The sequence below is a fragment of the Eumetopias jubatus genome, unplaced genomic scaffold, assembly GCF_037043125.1.
Source record: "Eumetopias jubatus isolate StellerSeaLion01/CBP00866 unplaced genomic scaffold, mEumJub1_p1.0 scaffold_1, whole genome shotgun sequence".
NCBI classification, from domain to species: Eukaryota; Metazoa; Chordata; class Mammalia; order Carnivora; family Otariidae; genus Eumetopias; species Eumetopias jubatus.
Window position 1 is genome coordinate 121,768,892 of NW_028274807.1, and position 23,669 is coordinate 121,792,560.

Genomic DNA, 23,669 nt, shown 5'->3' on the forward strand with positions numbered 1-23,669 from the left:
AAAGGTAAAAAGGCCCCAGAGTGGAAATTTCCAGCGATGGGACAAGGCTAGCTGAAGACATGTCCCTAATTACTTTTTTTGAGTCCTTAGTTCTTCTAAGAAACAATCCTGGGTGGTTGGGCTAGGACCAGGAAACCCTGGTTGAGGAGCAGCTCTGTGATACTGTTTAATGAAGGATTATATTTTCTTGTAAAACTTTAGGAATCTGGATACCCTTTACAAGACCATTAAGGTATAATTTGTTGGATGCTTGCTATGTCCTTATATATTGTTGCTTGTATTTTTCACAACAGCCCAATACTTCCATTATAGAGAGACCCAAAGCCCTTCAGAAGTTGCAGAGCCAGCATGTGGAGCCAGGCTTGTGGGATTAAAAAAGTTCATGTTAACGGGGCCTGTTATTACAAAAGTGTTAATTGTGCTTGAAGAAATATCTGGGCCCTTCCTTAGAGGCCAGGGAAGCTTCTCTGCCCATGGAGCACAGAGTACATTCATGAGGTGTACTCAAGTCTGCACCACGAATAGGCAGTGCAATCTTATTCCTCAGCTGGCTTGTTCTATGTCACTATTTTCTGTTTGGGTATAATTTCTGGGATACCTGGAATTGAACATACCAGTTTGGGCTACATTTTCCACCTACTCATTTCCGGGGCCCAGGACACTGACAGTAGCGTTAGTCACTTGTTACTAGACAGAACTGTTACAGAAAAAGGTCTGAAGAAAATACTGTGAGAGGTATTGAACTTCAGTATAAAATGTATTTAGTCAAGCTGATCCTGCTTTTTGACTTTACTATTTTTTTTTCCTCAAAGTAATCGCTATGCCCAACATGGGGCTCAAACTCACAACCACGAGATCAAGAGTCACATGCTCTTCTGACAGCCAGCCAGGTGTCCTGTGCTTTTGACTTTATTCTCATTCCCAGATTATTTCCTTGTTTCCCCAGGAAGTACCTAGATGCTGGTTCTTACCTCTTAAACTGCCTCTCACTGATCTGCCCATTGACATCGGTGATTATTGGATTGATTGACTACTTTTTTAAGATTTTGTTTTTAAGTAATCCCTACACCCAACATGGGGCTCGAACTCACAACCCTGAGATCAAGAGTCACATGCTCTACCCACTGAACCAGCCAGGCCATCAGTGATAGGTATTTTTTTCATTCACCATCCTCCATGCTTTCATTGGGCCTCCTTTTTTTTTTTTTTAAGATTTATTTATTTGAGAGAGCGAGAATGAGAGAGAGAGAGAGAGTACATGAGAGGGGGGAGGGTTAGAGGGAGAAGCAGACTTCTCGCTGAGCAGGGAGCCCGATGCGGGACTCGATCCCGGGACTCCGGGATCATGACCTGAGCCGAAGGCAGTCGCTTAACCAACTGAGCCACCCAGGCGCCGGGGCCTCCTTTTGAAAAGGGAATTGTTAATGCATTGACTGATTTTCTGAACTTACTTTTTAAACAACGTGAATGGAGATCAAAATAAAAGGGAAAAGTTACATAGTCTGATACCTACAAGACTTAAAATTTTCCACATGCCCTTCCCGTACTGGTCCAGCCTGACTACGGGCGATATGTTTATTATTTTTATTTTTTTAAGATTTTACTTATTTATTCATGAGCGACACAGAGAGAGAGAGAGAGAGAGAGAGAGGCAGAGGGAGAAGCAGGCTCCCCAAGAGCAGGGAGCCCCATGCAGGACTTGATCCCAGCAGCCTGGGATCATGACCTGAGCCGAAGGCAGATGCTTAATTAACCATCTGAGCCACCCAGGCGCCCTGGCGATATGTTTATTTTTTTAAAGATTTATTTATTTATTTTATTTGAGAGAGAGAGAGATTGAGAGAGAGAGAAAGCACATGAGATGGGGGGAGGGTCAGAGGGAGAAGCAGACTCCCTGCCGAGCAGGGAGTCCGATGCGGGACTCGATCCGGGGACTCCAGGATCATGACCTGAGCCGAAGGCAGTCGCTTAACCAGCTGAGCCACCCAGGCGCCCGCTGGCGATATGTTTAAAGGAAGAGGCACCGGTGCTTTAGAAACAAGCCCAGGGCTCAAAATTGGCCTCAGAGGACTGTGTGTCAGAACCTGTGCCAGTACCCACAGTCTCCTGCTGCTGGCCAGACTGCTGCCGCTACACATCTTCCCCTCAGCCCAAGGACGCTGTGGCTCTACCTACACAAACACAGAAAGTGGAGAAGCAGTGAAACAAGGTGATTTTGTAGAACTTCAAACAGGAGAAGCTTGACAATTTCAGGAGAATGTAGGTTTTGGTTTGAGTCATGTGGAGGGTGGGGTCTGTAGATACACCCTTAATTAGAGCAAAGAGCCAAAGGAAGACAATACATACACATGTTCCAGTTGGTTAAGACTCGGTAAAAATTTGTACCATGTTTATTTAGAGAAACTTAAAAAGTATAGAAAATAATACCCATATTCCTGCTACCTAGAATTGACTGACCATCATTAAATATTGGCTCATTGAAAAATTTCAATGGAAGAAAACATCGCAGATAAAAACCCTATTGGATTTGCAAGTCCAACACCATTACTTGCTTCTCTTCCTCCAAAGCCAATATGAACATGAATTTGGTGTTTCCTTGTGAGTCCATTTTCTGTAGTTATATACACGAATAGCTCATACCCATTAGAATGGCTGTTGTCAATAAGAAATAACAGGTGTTCGCAAAGATGTGGAGAAAAGGGAACATTTGTGCACTGTTGATAGGAATGTATTTTGGTGCAGCTATTATGGAAAACAGTGTGGAGGTTCCTCAAAAATATTAAAAATAGGAGTGCCTGGGTGGCTCATTTGGTTGTGTCTGACTCTTGATTTCAGCTCAGGTCATGGTCTCAGGGTTGTGAGATCGAGCCCTGTGTTGGGCTCTGCGCTGGGTGTGGAGCCTGCTTAAGGTTCTCTCTCTCCCTCTACCCCTCCCTGCCCCTCCAAAAAAAAAAAAATTAAAAATAGAACTACCATATAATCCAGCAATTCCACTTCTGCATATTTATCTCTCGCTCACTCTCATCCTCTCGCTCTCTCTCTCACACACACACACACTATTATTCAGCCATAAAAAAGGAAATTCTGCCATTTGTGAAAACATGGATGGACCTCAAGGACACGATGCTAAGTGAAATTAGAGAATGACAAATATGTCTTTTATAGGTGGAATCTAAAAACAAAACCAAAAACAAACTCATAGAGAACAGATTGGTAGTCATCAGAGGTTGTGGGGGAGAAATGGGTGGAGGGGATATAAATTTATTTAAAAAATAATATTGAAGAAAGGTGTTTTTCACTATCCCACTTTGAATTATATACTGTTAATTTATTATTACTAGTATATTTTGCTTGTATCTACTATTTTACCTTTTGCTTTCTATTTGTCCCACCTTTGCTCTGCTTTTTGTTCTTCTTTCTTTCATTCTTAAAAGTAGCCTGAATTTTTGTTTTCATATTCCACTTTTTCTGTCTACTGGTTTGGAAGTCATTGACCCTATTCCTGTTCTTGGAGTGGCTACCCTTAAAATTTTACATTGCACATTAACAGAGCCTAAACATCCCACTCCTCCTTCTAGATAATACAAGGACCTTGGAATACTCTAACTCCAATGGCTGTCCCCTTTCACCTTGTAAGTAACCTCGTAAGTCTGATCCGCGTGTGTCCTTTTTTTCAGCCCCCGCATTTGCCTTCATGATCATTATACTGAATTATACAATGTTTGTTTGGATTTATCTACATGTTTTATCATTTTTCTCAACAATCCTTGTCTTCTTTGATCACTTTTCTTCTTTCTAAATTATATACTTAGAACTTTTAATGTAGGTCTATGGTGATTTTTTTTATAAGATTTTATTTACTTATTTGTCAGAGAGAGAGAGAGAGCACAAGCAGGGGGAGCTGCATGCAGAACAGCAGGGCAGGCAGAGGGAGAAGCAGGCTCCCCACTGAGCAAGGAGCCTGATGCGGGACTCGATCCCAGGACTCTGGGATCATGACCTGAGCCGAAGGCAGCCACTTAGCCAACTGAGCCACCCAGGTGTCCCTATGGTGATTTTTTTTTTTAAAGATTTATTTATTTTAGAGAGCGAGCATGAGTGGGGGGGAAGTGGCAGAGGGAGAGGGAGAGAGAGAGAATCCTCAAGCAGACTCTCCACTGAGCGTGGAGCCCCAGTGGGGCTTGATCCCAGGACCCTGAGATCATGACCTGAGCCAAAATCAAGAACCAGCTGCTTAACTGACTGAGCCACCTAGGCGCCCCGGTCTATTGGTGAGTTTTTAAAAACTTTATTTGGAGATAATTGTATCTGGGAGCTAGGGAGAGTCACTGACCTGGAACCACTTTAACATGCTTCCAGGGTCCTATCCAATGCAAGAATCTTAGACTCAGTTCCTCCAACTTGCTCCTGGCTCTGCTGGTGCTCCTAAGTAGGCATTTACCATTAGGTAACACCTCTCTCTAGACCCCTCATAGCTTTGGGTTCAGCTCAAAATTTTTTTTTCATCTCCTTCGAGATTTAACTTCCTGGAAAACTGGCAATGAAATAAAAATTACGGATTTTCTTTAGCAAAAAAAAGAAAAAAATTATGAGTAAATGTACTTGGCATGATAAGGTCTTGCTTTTAAAAGTTATTTGAGCTATGCCTGGCTGGCTCAGTCAGTGGAGCATGCAACTCAGGGTTGTGAGTTCGAGCCCCATATTAGGTGTAGAGATTACTTAAAAATAAATCTTGGGGCACCTGGGTGGCTCAGTCGTTAAGCGTCTGCCTTCGGCTCAGGTCATGATCCCAGGGTCCTGGGATCGAGCCCCGCATCGGGCTCCCTGCTCAGCAGGAAGCCTGCTTCTCCCTCTCCCACTCCCCCTGCTTGTGTTCCCTCTCTCGCCGTGTCTCTCTCTGTCAAATAAATAAATAAAATCTTTAAAAAAAAAAAATAAATCTTAAATATTTATTTATTTATTTACTTACTTACTTACTTACTTAACTTATGCTACCATGAATGGCAACTGGAAATCTGTGTGGGAGTAAGACAGGATTGTTGTAGGGAGCTCATTCTTTGGAATTCATATCATCGTCATCATTACATTTATTCAGTATTTATTGACCGTCTGTTCTATGGCAAGTACTGTGGGGAGAATATAACAATGAGCAGCACTGATGGTTATTCCCCACTCGTGAAGTTTACATTCTAGTGGAGGAGGCACTCACAAAAAATGAACAGATTGTAGTAAGTTCCCTCCAAAATGGCTCCCAAGGATCCCCACTTCCTGATATTTACATCCTTGTGTAGTCCTCTCTTACATTTTACCATAGTTGGTCAGTGTGATTAGTAGCATATAGCAGAAGTGATGATATGTCACTTCCTGGATGAGGTTATAAAAAAGACTTTTGCGTCTTTCTTAGGTGCTCACACATTGTCTTAGATCACTCTTTCTGTGGGAAGCTGTCATGTTGTGGGGGTACTCAGGCAGCCTGTGGAGAGGCCTGCTTGCTAAGGAACAAACTGAGCCCTGCCAATAACCACATGAGTGAGTTTGGAAGTGAATCCATCAGCCCCAATTGAACCTTGAAATGACTAACCATGGGGGTGCCTGGGTGGCTCAGTCGTTAAGCGTCTGCCTTCGGCTCGGGTCCTGGAATCGAGCCCTGCATTGGGCTCCCTGCTCCGCGGGAAGCCTGCTTCTCCCTCTCCCACTCCCCCTGCTTGTGTTCCTTCTCTCGCTATGTCTCTCTCTGTCAAATAAATAAAATCTTAAAAAAAAAAATGACTAACCATGGCTAACACATTGATGGCAACCTCATGAAAGATTCTGGCCAGACCATCCAGCTAAGCCAGTCCTGTATTCCTGATCCACAGACATGTAAAGATAGCAAATGTTTGTTTTAAGCTTCTAATTTTAGGGATAATTTGTTATGCATCAGTAGGTAACTAATAGATGAAATAGCTGCAAATTGGATTAAATGCATATTCTCTTATGGTAGAGCAGATGCCCATCAAGAGAAGTGGTATGGTCAAGTGGTTAATGAAATAGGCTTTGGAGCCTGAATGCTGGTTTCATATCCTGGCTCTGCCACATACGGGCTGTGTGATCTTAGCAAGTCTTTTTTTTTTTAAGATTTTTTTGTTTCTTTTTGAGAGAGAGAGAGTGTGAGCACAGAGGGAGAGGGAGAAGCAGACTCCCAACTGAGCAGAGCTGACGTGGGGCTCAATCCCAGGACCCTGAGATCATGACCTGAACCAAAGGCAGACACTTAACCGACTGAGCCACCCAGGAGCCCACTTTTTTTTAACGTCTATTTTCTAATTTGATCATTTGTAGAATGAAGATTAACAGTACTTATGTTAAGGTTGTTGTGAAGAGTCAAGAAGTTAGAAAAAAGTGTGTAGCCCAGAACTTGACACATTTTAAAGGTTCAGTTAATATAACTATTGTTAATCTGTATTCTTGAGCATTTGTTATTAATCTATTTTTTTTAAGATTTATTTATTTATTTGAGAGAGAGAGCATGAACAGGGGGAGGAGTAGACTCCCCACTGAGCAGGGAGCCTGACGTGGGGCTTGATCCCAGGACCCAGGGATCATGACCTGAGCTGAAGGCAGATGCTTAACTGACTGAGCTATCCAGGCACCCCATGTTATTAATCTATTTGTTCGAGCTATTTGCTTATAGTCTTTCATACTGGAAAATGGCTATTGAAGGTGAATGCCCCTGTCTAAATCTGACTCAAATTTAGCAGTGCCATCCACACTGTATTGAGCACCTACTATGTGCCAGGGACAATGCTAGGTCCTGAAAAAAGTAAGATATGATCCATGTCCCCAGAGTTCAGATTCTCATAGGGGAGGCAGAAACAAATGTATTAGTGTAATTAAGGGTTCTAAGTCTGAAAGACTTGTGACTTGAAGAATCTTGAAGAATTCATCACCCAAATGGCATTCGAATTTGGTATACTCCTTGTTATGGGGAGAAACTTGATAGGTTTATGCCTAGGAGAAAATTTGAGAATCAGTTTAGAAGTTCAGAAATGAAAAGATCTGTTTTCATTGCTAATGGAGGCTGTAATTTATACTGGGAATACAAAGCACAGAGGAGAGCAGTAAGCTGAAATGAAGACAGGCTTTGGATCTCAGCTTAAATGTCACTTTCGGAGAGAGCCTCCTCCACATACCCCTGTTCTCTTCCTTCCTCTTCATAGCACTTATCATAATTAATGCTTATTTGTGGTTTTTTTTTTTTTTCTTAAGCACCATGAGGGCAAGAATCTCATCTGGTTTACTCAGCACTATAAACACAGCATCTACTTTGATCTCTGGTACATAACAGGTGCCTAATACATTTTTGTAAATGAATGTTAAATGAGTGTTTAGAACTATTAGCATCCTGGTGGGTCATTGAAGACCCATAGAAAACTTGAGATCAGGGTGCCTGGCTGGCTCAGTTGTTACAGCATGCGACTCTTGATCCTGGGGTTGAGTTCGAACCCCATCTTGGGTGCAGGGATTACTTAAAAATAAAATCTTAAAAAAAAAAAAGAAAACTCGAGATCAATGCCAACAGGATGCTGAGTCAAAGACTGAATTTGTGTGCAATCTTTTACTTCTCTAGCAAAGAGAGGTGCCAGAAAGGCCTTGATGGTTCATAAGGGAATTCCTTTGGAGGACAGTGCTGTAGAATTTCCTCCCCTCCACTTGATACACACAAAATCCAGGAGGGATGAGGAGGAGGCTCTCTTGTTAGGAAATAGAGGGTAATCAGCCTTCTTGTGCTTTGAGGACTGTAAAGGATACTGGTGATCTTACATCTAGCATCCATGGTCCTCTTGGCCCTTACAGGACTCCAGTTTTACTCAAGTAGCCATACCTCCCCCTTGCAACTTATGTGACTCAAGGAGCACCCACCCCATTGCCAATTCCAATTATGGTAACCCCTTTTTCCTTCTGGAACCCAGTCTTTTTTTTTTTAAGATTTTATTTATTTATTTATTTGAGAGAGAGAGAATGAGAGATAGAAAGCACGGGAGGGAAGAGGGTCAGAGGGAGAAGCAGACTCCCTGCTGAGCAGGAAGCCCGATGCGGGACTCGATCCTGGGACTCCAGGATCATGACCTGAGCCGAAGGCAGTCACTTAACCAACTGAGCCACCCAGGCGCCCTGGAACCCAATCTTAAGTCTTCTTCACATTTGCTAGGCAGTTAACTGGGAGGCAGAGTATGTGCCTGTGTGACCGAATTGGTCAAAAAAACCGGAAGGAAGGATTTTAGATGGAAAAGAAAGTATATGGTCCTGATTGTTCCTGGTAGACATTTGGAAAACCACTTTAGTAGTGGTTTTAGTGAATTTGAAACCTACCATGTTTAAAGGAGAGCAGAGAGACTAATAGACTGGGTCCTTGATAAGTCGTTGAACCATTGAGTTCACCAACCTTAAAGTCTGTTTTGCCTGTGGACTTTCAGTTGTGTGAGATAATAAATTTATTTATTGCTTAAGGAGACCGTTTGAATCAGCTTTTCTATTATCTGCAGCCAAAATGGTTCCAACTGACGCATAATATTTGACCTGGCTCAATTTAGTGCAGCTACAGTCAGAAGAGTGGGCAAGTCACCCTATTGTCTTGGAAAAGGCAAGCAGTTGGATTCTGTGTTTTGAGGGTTGAAAATGAAAATCTGTTTAACTATAAACTATTGCTAGTGAGAATAGCCAGGTAAGGAAAGGGATTGGGGGCAGAGTTGAGAACATGTTTGCGTGGGGCAGACACAGAGATCAAACACAGTAACCCCAGCTGCCTAGGAAAGGCTAAATATGGGCCTAAAAGTATTGTACCTGAAAAGCTGTGACCCTGAGACTTCTTGTGAGACACATCATGATTGATGCCTTCTGTTGGAGATCCTTGTTGGCCTTTATGGGACCTGCACAACCACAGGCCTGGAAAATACAGGTCCTCAAACAGCGACACTATGTGGCTGTAAGATGCAACGACAATAGTGGGCCAATGAGACGCCAGGCCTTCCCTTCAGGTGTGTGGAAGTTGTATTTTTCTGCCAGGAATTTTTGGATCATTTAACCCTCTATGAGTTTTTGAAAATGGTGTGCAGGGCCCCTATTTGTAGGTTCTGAATTCATTAATCTGAGAAATAAAATGTTGAGGTGATTTGTGGGGAAAAAAAGCAGTGATCATATTTGTACATGGTTTTTATAGTTTTTATCTATATTATCAAGATGCATGAAAATTAGGCTTGAAGACACCCAAACAAAAACCTTTCCATTTTATTACTTCCTTTGAAAACTTGTCTGTGGTTTCCCATCACCCGCTGGATAAAGTCCCAGGTCCTTAGCACACCTCGTAAGGCCTTCCTACTCTGCCTCTCCAGGGATGGAACATACTACTCAGTTTCGTCAGGAAACCCTCAGTAAGTTCCATTATATTTTTAAAGGCTTTGGGAGTTAGGTTTCAGGAGAGGGCAGATATGAGCTGTACCAAAGGGGCCCAGGTTTAATGACAAAAAATAACAATAAGGTTTACTGATCACTTGTGATCTAGGCATTATAATGTGCTTTGAACTTATTTAATTTGCACATGAAGTTTTTTCTAAATATCTTTCCTCCCTGTATTGCTGGGGAACTCCTACTGTTCAGAATAATTCGAGTATTCCTCTAAGTTTGCAGTGCTTGAGCTTGGCTGCACATTGGAATCACTTGGGGGAGGGGAGAGACTATTGACAAACTCTTTTTTTTTTTTAAAGATTTTATTTATTTATTTGAGAGAGAGAGAGAATGAGAGATAGAAAGCACGAGAGGGAAGAGGGTCAGAGGGAGAAGCAGACTCCCTGCTGAGCAGGAAGCCCGATGCGGGACTCCAGGATCATGACCTGAGCCGAAGGCAGTCGCTTAACCAGCTGAGCCACCCAGGCGCCCACTATTGACAAACTCTTAACACTTGAGTCCTACCCTGGAGATTCTGATTTAAGTCGTCTGGGGCTTGAGCACCAAGTTTTCACAGCTCCTCACGTGATTCTAATATGCAGTCAGGGTTGAGACCCACAGGTCTAGGAAGACTAAAGTGACCCATTTAGATAATTCTTCTCTTTCCCTTCTGCGCCCTGCGTAAACTTCTCTGATTATGCCTATCACACTGATCTTAATTTCAGAGCGTATATTCATCCCCCTAACTAGACTTTGAGCATCTCCCGCCAGCCACCTCTGCATTTCTGGAGCCTCATGTAGGGCCTGACACTTGGTGGAGACTTGAAAATGCTGAACGGAAGGGCAGAATGTCATCAACAGACACATACTGGGGTCCTCCAAATGCTAGGTGTTGCCGTGCTCAGCAAGGTCTGGAACCTAGAGAACAGGTTGACTAGTCCTGTAGCAAGGGCTCACAGTCACAGCTCGAGTATGTGTGTGGAGGGCAGTGTGCGCTGGCTACATTGCCGGGGCCTCATTTTCACCAACGGCCTCAAATTTGTATTTCTGCGGTCTTCCGGACAAATGAGTTTCCAGGTGCCTACCAACACCACCTGCAAGGCCAGGGTTTGTATTAAGTGCAACGGCGGTGCGCAAGCACACACCGTGAGCGCGGCGCACTCTCGTCTACGTGACTGTAAGTCCCGCCCCCAGCAGCGGAGCGAACGGGACGCGGGGCCGACCTAAACCCCTCGGTCCCCGCCCTCTCCCCCCCAACCCGCCGGGAGGTGGGAGAAAACAGCTCCAGCGTTCGGAGGAGGAGCCGAGGCGGGCCCTCTCGCCGCGCTCCTGCTCGATTGGCCGGCCTCCCGCGGCGCTGTAACGGTCGCGGAGGCGGGGCCGGGCGCGCTGCTGGAGGGAGGCCACGGCCGAGGAAGGTGAGTGGAGCTGGGTTTCCCATCCCTGAAGCATCCCCGGGACCGGCCTGGCCTGGTCCGAGAGAATGGCCAGAACGGCCCTTATCCGGGCGCCTACAGAGCCCGCCAGTTAAAAATCCCAGTATAAGGGTTGCGGTCCTGGAGAAACCTGGTTCGAGTCCTGGCTCCCCGGCCTCTGCCATCTTTGGCTGCTCATTTAATGTCTCAGCGCCTCCGTTTCTTCATGCGTAGCGTACAGCTTGTAATTCTTGGCGTTATAGGTGGGGATTGAGAAGGTTAAACGAGGCCTTAAGCGTAAGGTTTAGAATGATACCTGGCGCAAACTGGATTGCGGTTAAGTCCTGGGCGATTCCTCCGCCTACAAGAGTCGACCAGAGCTCACCCGCTTCGCTTTTCAGTGTCAAGGTGTCTGAGAAGGTTGCTTGGCTAGAGAAGACTCGGAGCGAAAGGGGGATGGATACACGAAGGAGTAGGCGAGTAGCCCTTCCAACGGCTCATTAGGCTCATTGCAGATTCGGAGGCCCGCTGACTTTCTGCGGAGTCTAAATTGATTCTGTGAAGAAAAGCAATGAGGTGGAAATGTCAGAAGGCTGGGATCCGGCACCTAGAGATCGCACAGAAAGGGTTTCTACTACCACTTATTTTCCAACCATAATAATATTAAGCATTGTGCTGGCATCACCTACATTGGTTCCAGTTCTCTGCGTGAGTTAGTTTTTACTTTCTGTATTGCCTGGTAGACTCCGGCCTCCCCCGCCACACCTTGAGGAAGAGGTGGCTGACTGGGGTTTTGTCCGCAGCTTCTGCCTCAAAGTGGGAGAGGCGTGTTCTGGCCTTTTGTGTACCCTCTCCTGGGGCAGAGTGATTGGGTGGAGATGACATTCAGTCCTAACTCCCATTTCCTTATTTGCAGTAGATTCATTTCTTAAGAAATGAGCAGCATGCTGGCATGTTTTTGGAGTAGAGCTTTTGTATTTAATTGACAGTAGAGACTTTGAAAGCATTGCTTGTTCCATTTATTGCAGTAATGTGAAATATATGCTTTTGAGATAGTTGATTACAGATTTTGATGTCTCAATTGAGAAAGAATCATTACAGGCCATGGTTTGTTATTTCCAGCTTTTCCCCAGAAAGTGGTGAAAAATAATTACATTTATTGGATGATGCTTGTTACCTGGGCTTCAGACCTATGAAGGGCTTATAAGTTACCAGAGGACTCTTGGAAACCTGGACAGTGCCAGAAGATACAACATGCTTTGCTTCTCTGCATTTGGCTTTTTATGCCATTTACAAACCAACTAGTATCTTGCAACCCCTATTCCCACAGTCTTACTTTAGGTGTGTTATGGCACTGATTAAAGCTATAGCATCAGCTTTGTCTTTGGAAAACATTTGGTCTCTACCTGTGACTCAAAGTTCCAGATCTGTGTCCTGACACAGCTTATAGTGGGGGAAAATGCTGGTGCACACTATCAGAACATTAATTTCCCAGCGTGGACCTCTGGAAAGGAGGGCTTGGTCACAAGTGGAATTGAGGAGATAGTTTTTCTTCTTGCCTTTGCCTTTTGTGTTTAGTGGTATTTGTCTGAGAGTGCTTCATTTTAGTACCCTTGCAAATGAGAATAATCTACCTTTGTAGCCAGAAGTCAGAACTGATGATAGGTTATGATAAATCTGGACTCCCAGCTAAATGTTTCAACAAAGCAGGGAGAGGAAAGAGGAGAAGGGAGAAGACACATGGTGATGAGCGTCGAGTCCATCAGTGGTTACTTCAGTTGTTCCTACATGAGTTCAGTGTTTAACAGTACCATAGATGCCTGCTCTGGGAATGACACAAGACCATTCTTACTAGGAAGTTGAACATTTTAAGATTTTGGTTTATCTTTTTGAAATCTAGATGAAGATCCAGTTTTGGACGTGAGACTCACTGGGTGATCATTTCATTGAGATCAACTTAAATGACCAGGTGAAAAGTGCAAGAGGAATTGCTATGACTGAGGTATGTCTAATATGATAGATAACTCTCTCTGGATGTTGGGAGGCCATGGAAAAGACCTGTTATTTGTTGAATACTGTAATAGATACATTGCATATATTTCCTTTTGATCTCCTGGTAATCCTATCAGGTAGATACTTTAAACTCAGGTAAGGAAACTGAAGTCCAGAGAGGTTAAGTAACTACACTAATTCACATAGTTGGTGGTCACCAACACTAATCACCAACTCTGTCCTGCTATGAGCCAGGGACTGTTCTATTTTCTTTCTATATTAACTCCTAATTTCCATAACACCCCTATGAGCTAAGTACTTTTACAATCCTCATTTTATAATAATGAGATCAGGGCACAGAGTCATTAGTATTTTCCTGGCTGTGTGGCAGAATCCACAATTCAAATCCAGTCAGCCTGGCTGCAGAGCTATACCAGCTTTCTTTTGGTTGGGTTTTCATTACTTTTGTTTTTATTGTTATTTAAAAAAAAATTTTATTATAAAATGAGTTTTTATTAAGTCAAACAGAAAAGAACACATGTACCAAATGTGTAGCTTAATAAATTATTAAAATAAGATGATACCACTCAGATCAGGGTGTAGAATCACCATGCCAGAGCCCCTCCATTGCTCCATGTCAATCACAGTTACTTCTGTACTCCCATTAGTAGCCATTCTTCTGACTTCTATAGTAATTGCTTCCTTGTGTTTGAGTTTTTTTTCATAAATGTATATTTCTAGACACTATAGTGTAGCCTTGCTGATTAAAAAAATTAAGAACTTTTTTTTTAAGATTTTATTTATTTTAGACAGAGAGAACGAGAGGGGAGAGGACCAGAGAGGGAGGGAAAGGGAAAGAATCTCAAGCAGACTCCTGAGCGTGGAGCCTCATACAGGGCTCCATCTCATGACCCTGAGATCATGACCTAAGCTGAAACCAAGAGTAAGACACTTAACCAACTGAGCCACCCAGTTCCCTCTTAAAAACTCCTTTAAAATATCTGTAGGTTTCCAGGGTGCCTGGGTGGTGCAGTCAGTTGAACATCTGACCCTTGGTTTTGGCTCAGGTTGTGATCTCAGGGTCATGAGATTGAGCCCCGAGTTTGGCTCCATACTCAGCCTGGAAAGTCTGCTTGAGACTCTCTCTCAAATAAATAAATAAATCTTTTAAAAAAATCTGTAGGTTTTCTCTTCCCACAGTCTGGATTTTGCTGATTATGAATTCATGTACAATTCAATACGTTCTGCCCTGGGTAATTCCTGCACATTGGTAGCTGGATCCAGGACTGGATCAGACTCAGATTCAAGCAGTGTTTTGGAAGACCATTGGAGGTGCCTATGTTTCTCTTTGTGATCTCAGCAACTGTTGATACTTCATGCCTGTATCTATTCATTTAAGGTTGCAAACAGTGGTATTTTAATTCTATCCTGGCTTTTTTTTTTTTTCTTATTAATTGGCATGCTAGTCCCTTATCTATCATCTGGATACACAGCTGTACAATTCCTTTAGGAAAGGCAGCATAAATGCTTGATTCTTTCCATTTATGTTCCTTATCTTTTGAAGACCATTCTTTTAGAAAATCGAATGTCAGTATAAGGTCATGAACTTAAACATATTTGTTGGGTTTTAGTTCATTGCAATCATTATCATTATTGAAGCTCATGTTGTCTCATCTTTGCCCAGCGGGGAGCCTATTTAAGCCTGTTCTTTTGATATGACCCTTAATAGTCTGATTGCTTGTTATCTGATAGCTTGAATGCTCTGTCCGAAATCTGAAATCATCCATTTCTTCAAAAAACTGGATTTTTTTTTTTAGAGGGAAATTGCATTTCAGGGTCATAATCTGTATGCTAGGGATCCATAGTCATTGTTCGAGGCTTTTCAGTAGGCAGAGCTAGAATTCCTACATCTATTTATATAGAGACACACACACATTAAAGATTAAGTATTTCATGAGTGCATATAAACACTTCCAATACAAATTGAGACTATAGAGCTTTCATTTAATTTCCTATTGTATCTATAACCCCCTTTTTTTTAAAAGGTTGATTTTTTAAAATTTTTTATTGTTATGTTAATCACCATACATTACATCATTAGTTTTTGACGTAGTGTTCCATGATTCATTGTTTGTGCGTAACACCCAGTGCTCCATGCAGAATGTGCCCTCTTTAATACCCATCACCAGGCTAACCCATCCCCCCACCCTCCTCCCCTCTAGAACCCTCAGTTTGTTTTTCAGAGTCCATCTTCTCTCATGGTTTGTCTCCCCCTCTGACTTACTCCCCTTTATTCTTCCCATCCTGCTGTCTTCTTCTTTTTCTTTTTTCTTAACATATGTTGCATTATTTGTTTCAGAAGTACAGATCTATGATTCACCAGTCTTGCACAATTCACAGCGCTCACCACAGCACATATCCTACCCACTGTCTGTCACCCAGCCACCCCATCCCTCCCACCCCCCACCACTCCAGCAACACTCAGTTTGTTTCCTGAGATTAAGAATTCCTCATATCAGTGAGGTCATATGATACATGTCTTTTATAACCCTTTTTTTTTTTTAAAGATTTTGTTTATTTATCAGAGAGAGAGAGACAGAGGCAGGCAGAGGGAGAAGCAGGCCTTGCTCAGCAAGGAGCCCGATGTGGGACTCGATCCCAGGACCCTGGGATCATGACCTGAGCCGAAGGCAAACGCTTAACCGACTGAGCCACCCAGGCGTCCCATATAACTCCTTTTTTTTTAAGATTTTTTATTGTTTGACAGCACAAGCAGGGGAGTGGGGGAGGGAAAAGCAGGCTCCCCACTGAGCAGGGAGGCCAATGCAGGGCTGGATCCCAGGGTCCCAGGATTATGACCTGAGCCGAAGGCAGATGCTGAACCATCCAGGTGCCCCTATATATCATTTTGGTTACCCAGTGCTCCTTTATTAGGTTCCTCAGGAAGGAATAGTCCCTAAGTTCTTGTATGGGGATAAGAGCTTGTGTTCTTTATACTTGAAAGTCAGTTTTGCTGATATAAAATCCTTGGTTCACACTTCTTTTCCTTGAGTTTCTTAAATATATTACTCTTTTTTCTTCTGGTATAAAGCATTGATATTAAAGCCAGATGATAATCTAATATTTTTTCCCCTTATAAGTCATTGTTCTTTTTTTCTAGATGACCAAAGAATTTTTTCTTTGAAGTCTAGTAATTTTATTAGGATGGGTCAGTATTCTCAAGTATGTGATATGCTCTTTCCATATGTAATTTCAAATGTATATATTTTTTCATTTCAGTAAAGTTTTATTTTTTAAACAGCTTTATTGAGATATATGTGATATAAAATAAGCTGCACATATTTAAAGTGTACTATTTGATAAGTTTTTTTTTTTTTCTCATTAAACTTTTGTTTTAATGGGTCTCAAAATTCTGTGACAGATTTTTGGTCAAGTTGTTTCCATTAAAAAGTACTGATTTTAAAAACTAATAACTTAAAACTGCCACACACACACAAAAAAAACATGGTCCACAAAACATTCTCCTTTCCTTCTGAAGGTTTTACGATGCATTATCATCATTAACCAGTCTTTTACTATTAAACTTAAATGGCCAATTGACACAAACAGTTCTGAGACCGTTCTTCCACCACTGATTAAAACTGGGGTGGCAGGTATTGGGGATAATATTCATTTAGCCTTCTGAGCTTTCTGGGCAGACTTGGTGACCTTGCCAGCTCCAGCTGCCTTCTTGTCCACTGCTTTGATGACACCCACAGCAACCGTCTGTCTCATGTCATGAACAGCAAAACGGCCCAGAGGAGGATAGTCAGAGAAGCTCTCAACACACATAGGCTTGCCAGGAACCATATCAACAATGGCAGCATCACCAGATTTCAAGAACTTGGGACCATCTTCCAGCTTTTTTCCAGATCGACGATCTATTTTCTCCTTCAGCTCAGCAAACTTGCAAGCAATGTGAGCCGTGTGACAATCCAGCACAGGTGCATATCCAGCACTGATTTGGCCTGGATGGTTCAGGATAATCACCTGAGCCGTGAAGCCAGCTGCTTCCATTGGTGGGTCATTTTTGCTGTCACCAGCCACATTGCCACGACGAACATCTTTGACAGATACGTTCTTGACATTGAAGCCCACATTGTCCCCAGGAAGAGCCTCACTCAAAGCTTCATGGTGCATTTCAACAGACTTTACTTCAGTTGTAACATTGACTGGAGCAAAGGTGACCACCATCCCAGGTTTAAGAACACCAGTCTCGACTCGGCCCACAGGGACAGTACCAATACCACCAATTTTGTAGACGTCCTGGAGAGGCAGACGCAAGGGCTTGTCAGTTGGACGAGTTGGTGGCAGGATGCAATCCAGAGCTTCAAGCAGTGTGGTTCCACTGGCATTCCCATCTTTACGGGTTACTTTCCATCCCTTGAACCAAGGCATGTTAGCACTTGGCTCCAGCATGTTGTCACCGTTCCAACCAGAAATTGGCACAAATGCTACTGTGTCGGGGTTGTAGCCAATTTTCTTAATGTAGGTGCTGACTTCCTTAACGATTTCCTCGTATCTCTTCTGGCTGTAGGGTGGCTCAGTGGAATCCATCTTGTTAACACCAACAATTAGTTGTTTTACACCCAGTGTGTAAGCCAGAAGGGCATGCTCACGGGTCTGCCCATTCTTGGAGATACCGGCTTCAAATTCACCAACACCAGCAGCAACAATCAGGACAGCACAGTCAGCCTGAGATGTGCCTGTAATCATGTTTTTGATAAAGTCTCTGTGTCCTGGGGCATCAGTGATGGTCACGTAATACTTGCTGGTCTTGAATTTCCACAGGGAGATATCAATGGTGATACCACGTTCACGTTCAGCTTTCAGTTTATCCAAGACCCAGGCATACTTGAAGGAGCCCTTTCCCATCTCAGCAGCCTCCTTCTCAAATTTTTCAATAGTTCTTTTGTCGATCCCGCCACATTTGTAGATCAGATGACCAGTAGTGGTAGACTTGCCCGAATCTACGTGTCCAATGACGACGATGTTGATGTGAGTCTTTTCCTTTCCCATTTTGGTTTAGGTTGAGCGGTGGTTTTCACGACACCTGTGTTCTGGCGGCAAACCCGTTGCGAAAAAGCTTGATAAGTTTTGACATATATATATATATATGTCAAACCATCACACAATCAAGATTGTGCATATATCCATCACCCCAAAAATTCCCTTGTTCCCCTTTGTGGTCCATCTTTCCAGCCTCTCGTTCCCCTAGCCACCATTGATCTACTTAGATTAGATTAGTTTTTGTTTTCTAGAATTTTATATAAATGGAGTCATACAGTATGTAAATCTTCGGCTTTTTTTACTCAGTGTAAGTGTTTTCTGGTTCATATGTGTTGTTGCATATATCAATAGTTTATTCCTTTTTTTTTTTTTTTGAAGGTTTATTCGTTTTTATTGCTGAGAGGTATTCCATTGTGTCCATATACTAGTTTGTGTATCCATTCAGTTTTGATGGACATTTGAGTTTTCAGTTCCTGGCTATTACAGATAAATCTCTTAACTTTTATGTATAAGTCTTTGTGTGGTCATATGCTTTCATTTCTCTTGGGTAAATACCTAGGAATGGAATGGCTGGGTCTTAGGTGTATAGTTAACCTTTTTAAAAAACTGCCAAAGTGTTTTTCAAAGTGGTTGTCCTATTTTACGTGACCATCAGCAGTGTATCTGAGTTCCAGTTCCTTCATGTTAAGAGTCTTTTTTTTTTTGGTTTGTCTCTTTTTTATCCCTTTGCTCTGTTTTGTTTCTTAAATTCTACATGAGTGAAATCATATGGTATTTGTATTTCTCTGAGTGACTTATTTCACCTAGTATAATACCCACTAGGTTCATACATACTGTTTTATAGCCGAATAATATTCCATTGGATATATATTGCATCTTCTTTTTCCATTCATCTATCAATGAACACTTGGGCTGCTTCCGTAGTTTGGCTATTATAAATAATACTGCTATAAACTAAGGGTGCATGTATTCCTTTGAATTAGTGTTTTCATATTTTTTGGATAAATACCCAGTAGCATGATTACTGGATCATAGGGTGGCTCTATTTTTAGTTTTCTGAGGAACCTCCATATCGTCTCACACAGTGACTGTACCAGTTTGCATTCCCACCAACGGTGCACAAGGGTTCCTTTTTCTTTACATCCTTGTCAGTACTTGAGTTTTTGATTTTAGCCATTCTGAGAGGTATGAAATAATATATCATTGTGGTTTTGGTTTGCATTTCCCTGATGATGAGTGATAATTGAGCATGTTTTCATGTGCCTGTTGGCCATCTGTATGTCATCTTTGAAGAAATGTCTGTTTATGTCCTCTGCCCATTTTTAATTGGATTATTTGTTTTTTCGGTATTGGGTTGTATAAGTTCTTCAAATGTTTTGGATACTAACCCTTTATCAGATATGTCATTTGCAAATATCTTCTCTCATTCTGTAGGTTGCCTTTTAGTTTGGTTGGTTGTTTCCTTTGCTGTGCAGAAGCTTTTTATTTTGATGTAGTCCCAATAGTTTATTTTTGCTTTTATTTCCCTTGCCTCAGGAGACCTATCTAGAAAGATATCACTACCATCAGTGTCAGAGAAATTACTGCCTCTGCTCTCTTCTAGGATTTTTATGGTTTCAGGTCTGCATTTAGGTCTTTAATCCATTTTGAGTTTATTTTTGTGTATGGTGTAAGAAAGTAGTCCAGTTTCATTCTTTTACATGTAGCTGTCCAGTTTTCCCAACACTATTTATTTATTTATTTATTTTAAAGATTTTATTTATGTATTTGACAGAGAGAGACACAGCGAGAGAGGGAACACAAGCAGGGGGAGTGGGAGAGGGATAAGCAGGCTTCCAGTGGAGCAGGGAGCCCGATGTGGGGCTTGATCCCAGGACTCTGGGATCATGACCTGAGCCGAAGGCAGACGCTTAATGACTGAGCCACCCAGGCGCCCCCCCCAACACCACTTATTGAAGAGACTGTCTTTCCCTTTGCATATTCTTTCCTCCTTTGTTGAAGATTAACTGACCATATAATTGTGGGCTTATTTCTGGGTTTTCTTTTCTTTTCTTTTTTTTAAGTAATCTCTACATCCAACATGGCTTGAACTCACAATCCCAAGATCAATAGTCCTGTGCTCTCCCAACTGAGTCAGCTAGGTACCCCTGTTTCTGGGTTTTCTATTCTGTTCTATTGATCTATGTGTCTGTTTTTGTTCCAGTACCATACTGTTTTTTTTTACTATAGTTTTGTAATATAATTTGAAATATGGAATTGTGATACCTCCAGTTTTGTTTTCTCTTTTTCAAGATTGCTTTGGCTATTTAAAGTCTTTTGTGGTTCCATACAGATTTTAAGATTGTTCTAGTTCTGTGAAAAATGCTATTGGTGTTTTGATAGGGATTACATTAAATGTGTAGATTGCTTTGGGTAGCGTAGACAATTTAACAGTATTTGTTCTCCTAATCCACGAGCGTGGATTGTGTTTCATTTCTTTGTGTTGTCTTAATTTCTTTTATCAGCGTTTTACAGTTTTCAGAGTACAGGTCTTTCATCTCCTGGTTAAGTTTATTTCTAGGTATTTTATTATTTTTGGTGCAATTGTAAATGGGATTGTTTCTTTTTAAAGATTTATTTGAGAGAGAGCACGCGCACGTGTGCCAGTGAGAGAGAGCACATGGTGTGGGGCGGGGCAGAGGAAGAGGGAGAGAAAGAATCCCCAGCAGACTCTCAGCCGAGTGGAGCCGGATGCAGGGCTCCATCGTGCCATCTCATGACCGTGAGATCATGACTTAAGGTGAAATCAAGAGTTGGATCCTTAACCGACTGAGCCACCCAGGTGCCCTGGGATTATTTTCTTAATTTTTTTTTCTGCTGCTTCATTATTAGTGTATAGAAATACAACAGATTTCTCTACAGTGATTTTGTATCCTGCGACTACTGAATTCATTTATCGGTTCTAGTAGTTTTTTGGTGGAGTCTTTAGGGTTTTCTATAGATAGTATCATGTCATCTGCAAATAGTAAAAGTTTTACTTCTTCCTTACCATTTTGGATGCTTTTAATTTCTTTTTGTTTTTTGATTGCTGTGGCTAGGACTTCCAGTACTATGTTGAATAAAAGTGGTGAGAGTGGACATCCTTGTCTTCTTCCTGACCTTAGAGGAAAAGCTCTCAGTTTTTCCCCATTGAGTATGAAGTTAGCTATGGATTTTTCATATATAGCCTTTATTATGTTGAGGCATTTTTCCTCTAAATCTATATTGTTGAGGGTTTTTATCATGAATGGATGTTGTACTTTGTCAAATGCTTTTAATTTATCCATTGAAATGATCATATGGTTTTTATCCTTTCTCTTGTTGATGTGATGTATCACATTGATTGATTTGTGAATATTGAACTAACCTTGCATCCCAGGAGTAAGTCCCACTTGATTTTGATGAATGATTTTTTTAATGTATTGCTAGATTCAGTTTGTCAGTATTTTGTTGAGGATTTTTGCATCTATGTTCATCAGAGATACCAGCCTGTAGCTCTCTTTTTTAATTAAAAAAGGTTTAAGATTTTATTTTTTCACAGAGAGAGAGAGCAAGAGAGGGAACACAAGCAGGGGGAGTGGGAGAGAGAGAAGCAGTCTTCCCACTGAGCAGGGAGCCTGATGCGGGGCTTGATCCCAGGACTCTGGGATCATGACCTGAGTCGAAGGCAGATGCTTAACGACTGAGCCACCCAGGTGCGCTGTAGTATCTTTACCTGGTTTTGGTATCAGGGTAATGCTGGCCTCATAGAATGAATTTGGAAGTTTACTTTCCTCTTCTGTTTTTTATTTTTTTAAAGATTTTATTTATTTATTTGACAGAGAGAGACACAGTGAGAGAGGGAACACAAGCAGAGGGAGTGGGAGAGGGAGCAGCAGGCTTCTCATGGAGCAGGGAGCCCGATGTGGGGCTCGATCCCAGGACCCTGGGACCACAACCTGAGCCAAAGGTAGACACTTAACGACTGAGCCACCCAGGCGCCCCTCCTCTTCTATTTTTTAGAAAAGTTTGAGAAGAATAGGTATTAACTCTCTTTAAATGTTTGGTAGAATTCCCTTATGAAGTGGTCTGGTTCTGGACTTTAGTTTTTTGGGAGGTTTTTTGTTTGTTTGTTGGGAGTGTTTTTTTCTAGCTCCTTTAGGTGTAAGGTTAGGTTGTTTGAGATTTTTCTTCTTGAGATTGGCCTGTATTGCTATAAACTCTCTTAGAAGAGATGATTTTGCTGCATCTCAAAGATTTTGGACCATTGTGATTTCATTTTTCATTTGTTTTAATGTAATTTTTATTTATTCTTTGATTTCTTGGTTGACCCATTCATTGTTTAGTAGGCTCCACATTTTTTGTTGTAGTTGATTTCTAGTTTTATAGTGTTGTGGTCAGAGAAGATGCATAATATGACTTTGATCTTTTTGAATTTGTTGAGACTTGTTTTGTGGCTTAATATGTGATATGTTCTGCTCATGTTCCATGTGCACTTGAAAAGAATGTGTAATCTGTTTGTGGATGGGATGTTCTTAATATATCTGTTAGACCCATCTAGTCCAGTGTGTCATTCAAAGGCACTGTTTCCTTGTTGATTTTCTGTTTGGATGATCTGTCCATTGTTGTAAGTGGGGTGTTAAAGTTCCCTGCTATTATTGTATTACTATCAATTACTTCCTTTGTTTGTTATTAACTGTCTTATGTATTTGGGTGCTCCCATGTTAGATGCATAAATATTGACAATTATTATATCCTCTTATTGTATTGTTCCCTTTTTTATTATACAGTCCTTTGTTGTTACAGTTTTTGTTTTATTTATTTATTTATTTAAGATTTTATTTATTTATTCATAAGAGACAGAGAGAGAGAGACAGAGGGAGAAGCAGGCTCCCCGCTGAGCAGGGAGCCCGATGCGGGACTCGATCCCAGGACTCTGGGATCATGACCTGAGCCGAAGGCAGACGCTTAACGACTGAGCCACCCCGGCGCCCTACAGTTTTTGTTTTAAAGTCTGTTTTGTCCAGGGGCACCTGGGTAGCTCAGTCAGTTAAATGTCTGCCTTCAGCTTGGTCATGATCCCGGAGTCCCGGGATTGAGCCCCGCATTGGGCTCCCCGCTCAGTGGGGAATCTGCTTCTCCCTCTGCCCCTCACCCCACTCATGTTCTCTCTCTCAAATAAATAAGTAAAATCTTTTAAAAAATGTGTTAAAATATATTTTGTCCAGTAGAAGTATTGCTACCCCAGCTTCCCCATGCTCTCACTTTCAGTCTGCAGGTGTCTTTACATCTGAAATGAGTCTTATAGGCGGCATACAGTTGGGTCTTGGTTTTTTTTTTTAATCCACTCTGTCACCGTATGTGTTTTGATTTGAGCATTTAGTCTATTTGCATTCAAAATATTTCTTGATAGGTATGTATTGCCATTTTGTTACTTGTTTTGTGGTTGTTTTTGTAGTTTTTCTCTGATCTTCTCTTGTTCTCTTTCATAGTTTGTTGACTTTCTTTAGTGATATACTTGGCTTTCTTTCTCTTTATCCCTTGCATATTTATTACTGGTTTCTGATTTGTGGTTACTGTTAAGTTTGTATATAACATCATCTGCGTCTAGCAGTCTGTGATAGGTTTGAGGTCACTTAAGTTTGAACCCTTCCTTTACTTTTGTCCTCTCCACATTTTAGATATATGGTGTTATATTTTATATCCTTCTATTTTATGAATCCCTTGCATGATTTTTACAGAAATGCTTATTTTTACTGCTTTTATATTTTTTACTTTTCATATTCTCACTTA

General features: G+C 41.7%; 1 protein-coding gene across 1 annotated transcript in view; it reads left to right on the forward strand.

Moving 5' to 3' along the window:
• The first annotated feature begins 10,805 nt into the window (after positions 1-10,805).
• CEP70 (centrosomal protein 70) overlaps positions 10,806-23,669 on the forward strand; it is an 89,476-nt gene continuing 76,612 nt past the window's right edge. The window contains exons 1-2 of the mRNA XM_028099251.2: positions 10,806-10,841; positions 12,739-12,840. The gene's annotated coding sequence lies outside the window, so the exon portion shown is untranslated. The remainder of the gene's footprint in view (positions 10,842-12,738; positions 12,841-23,669) is intronic.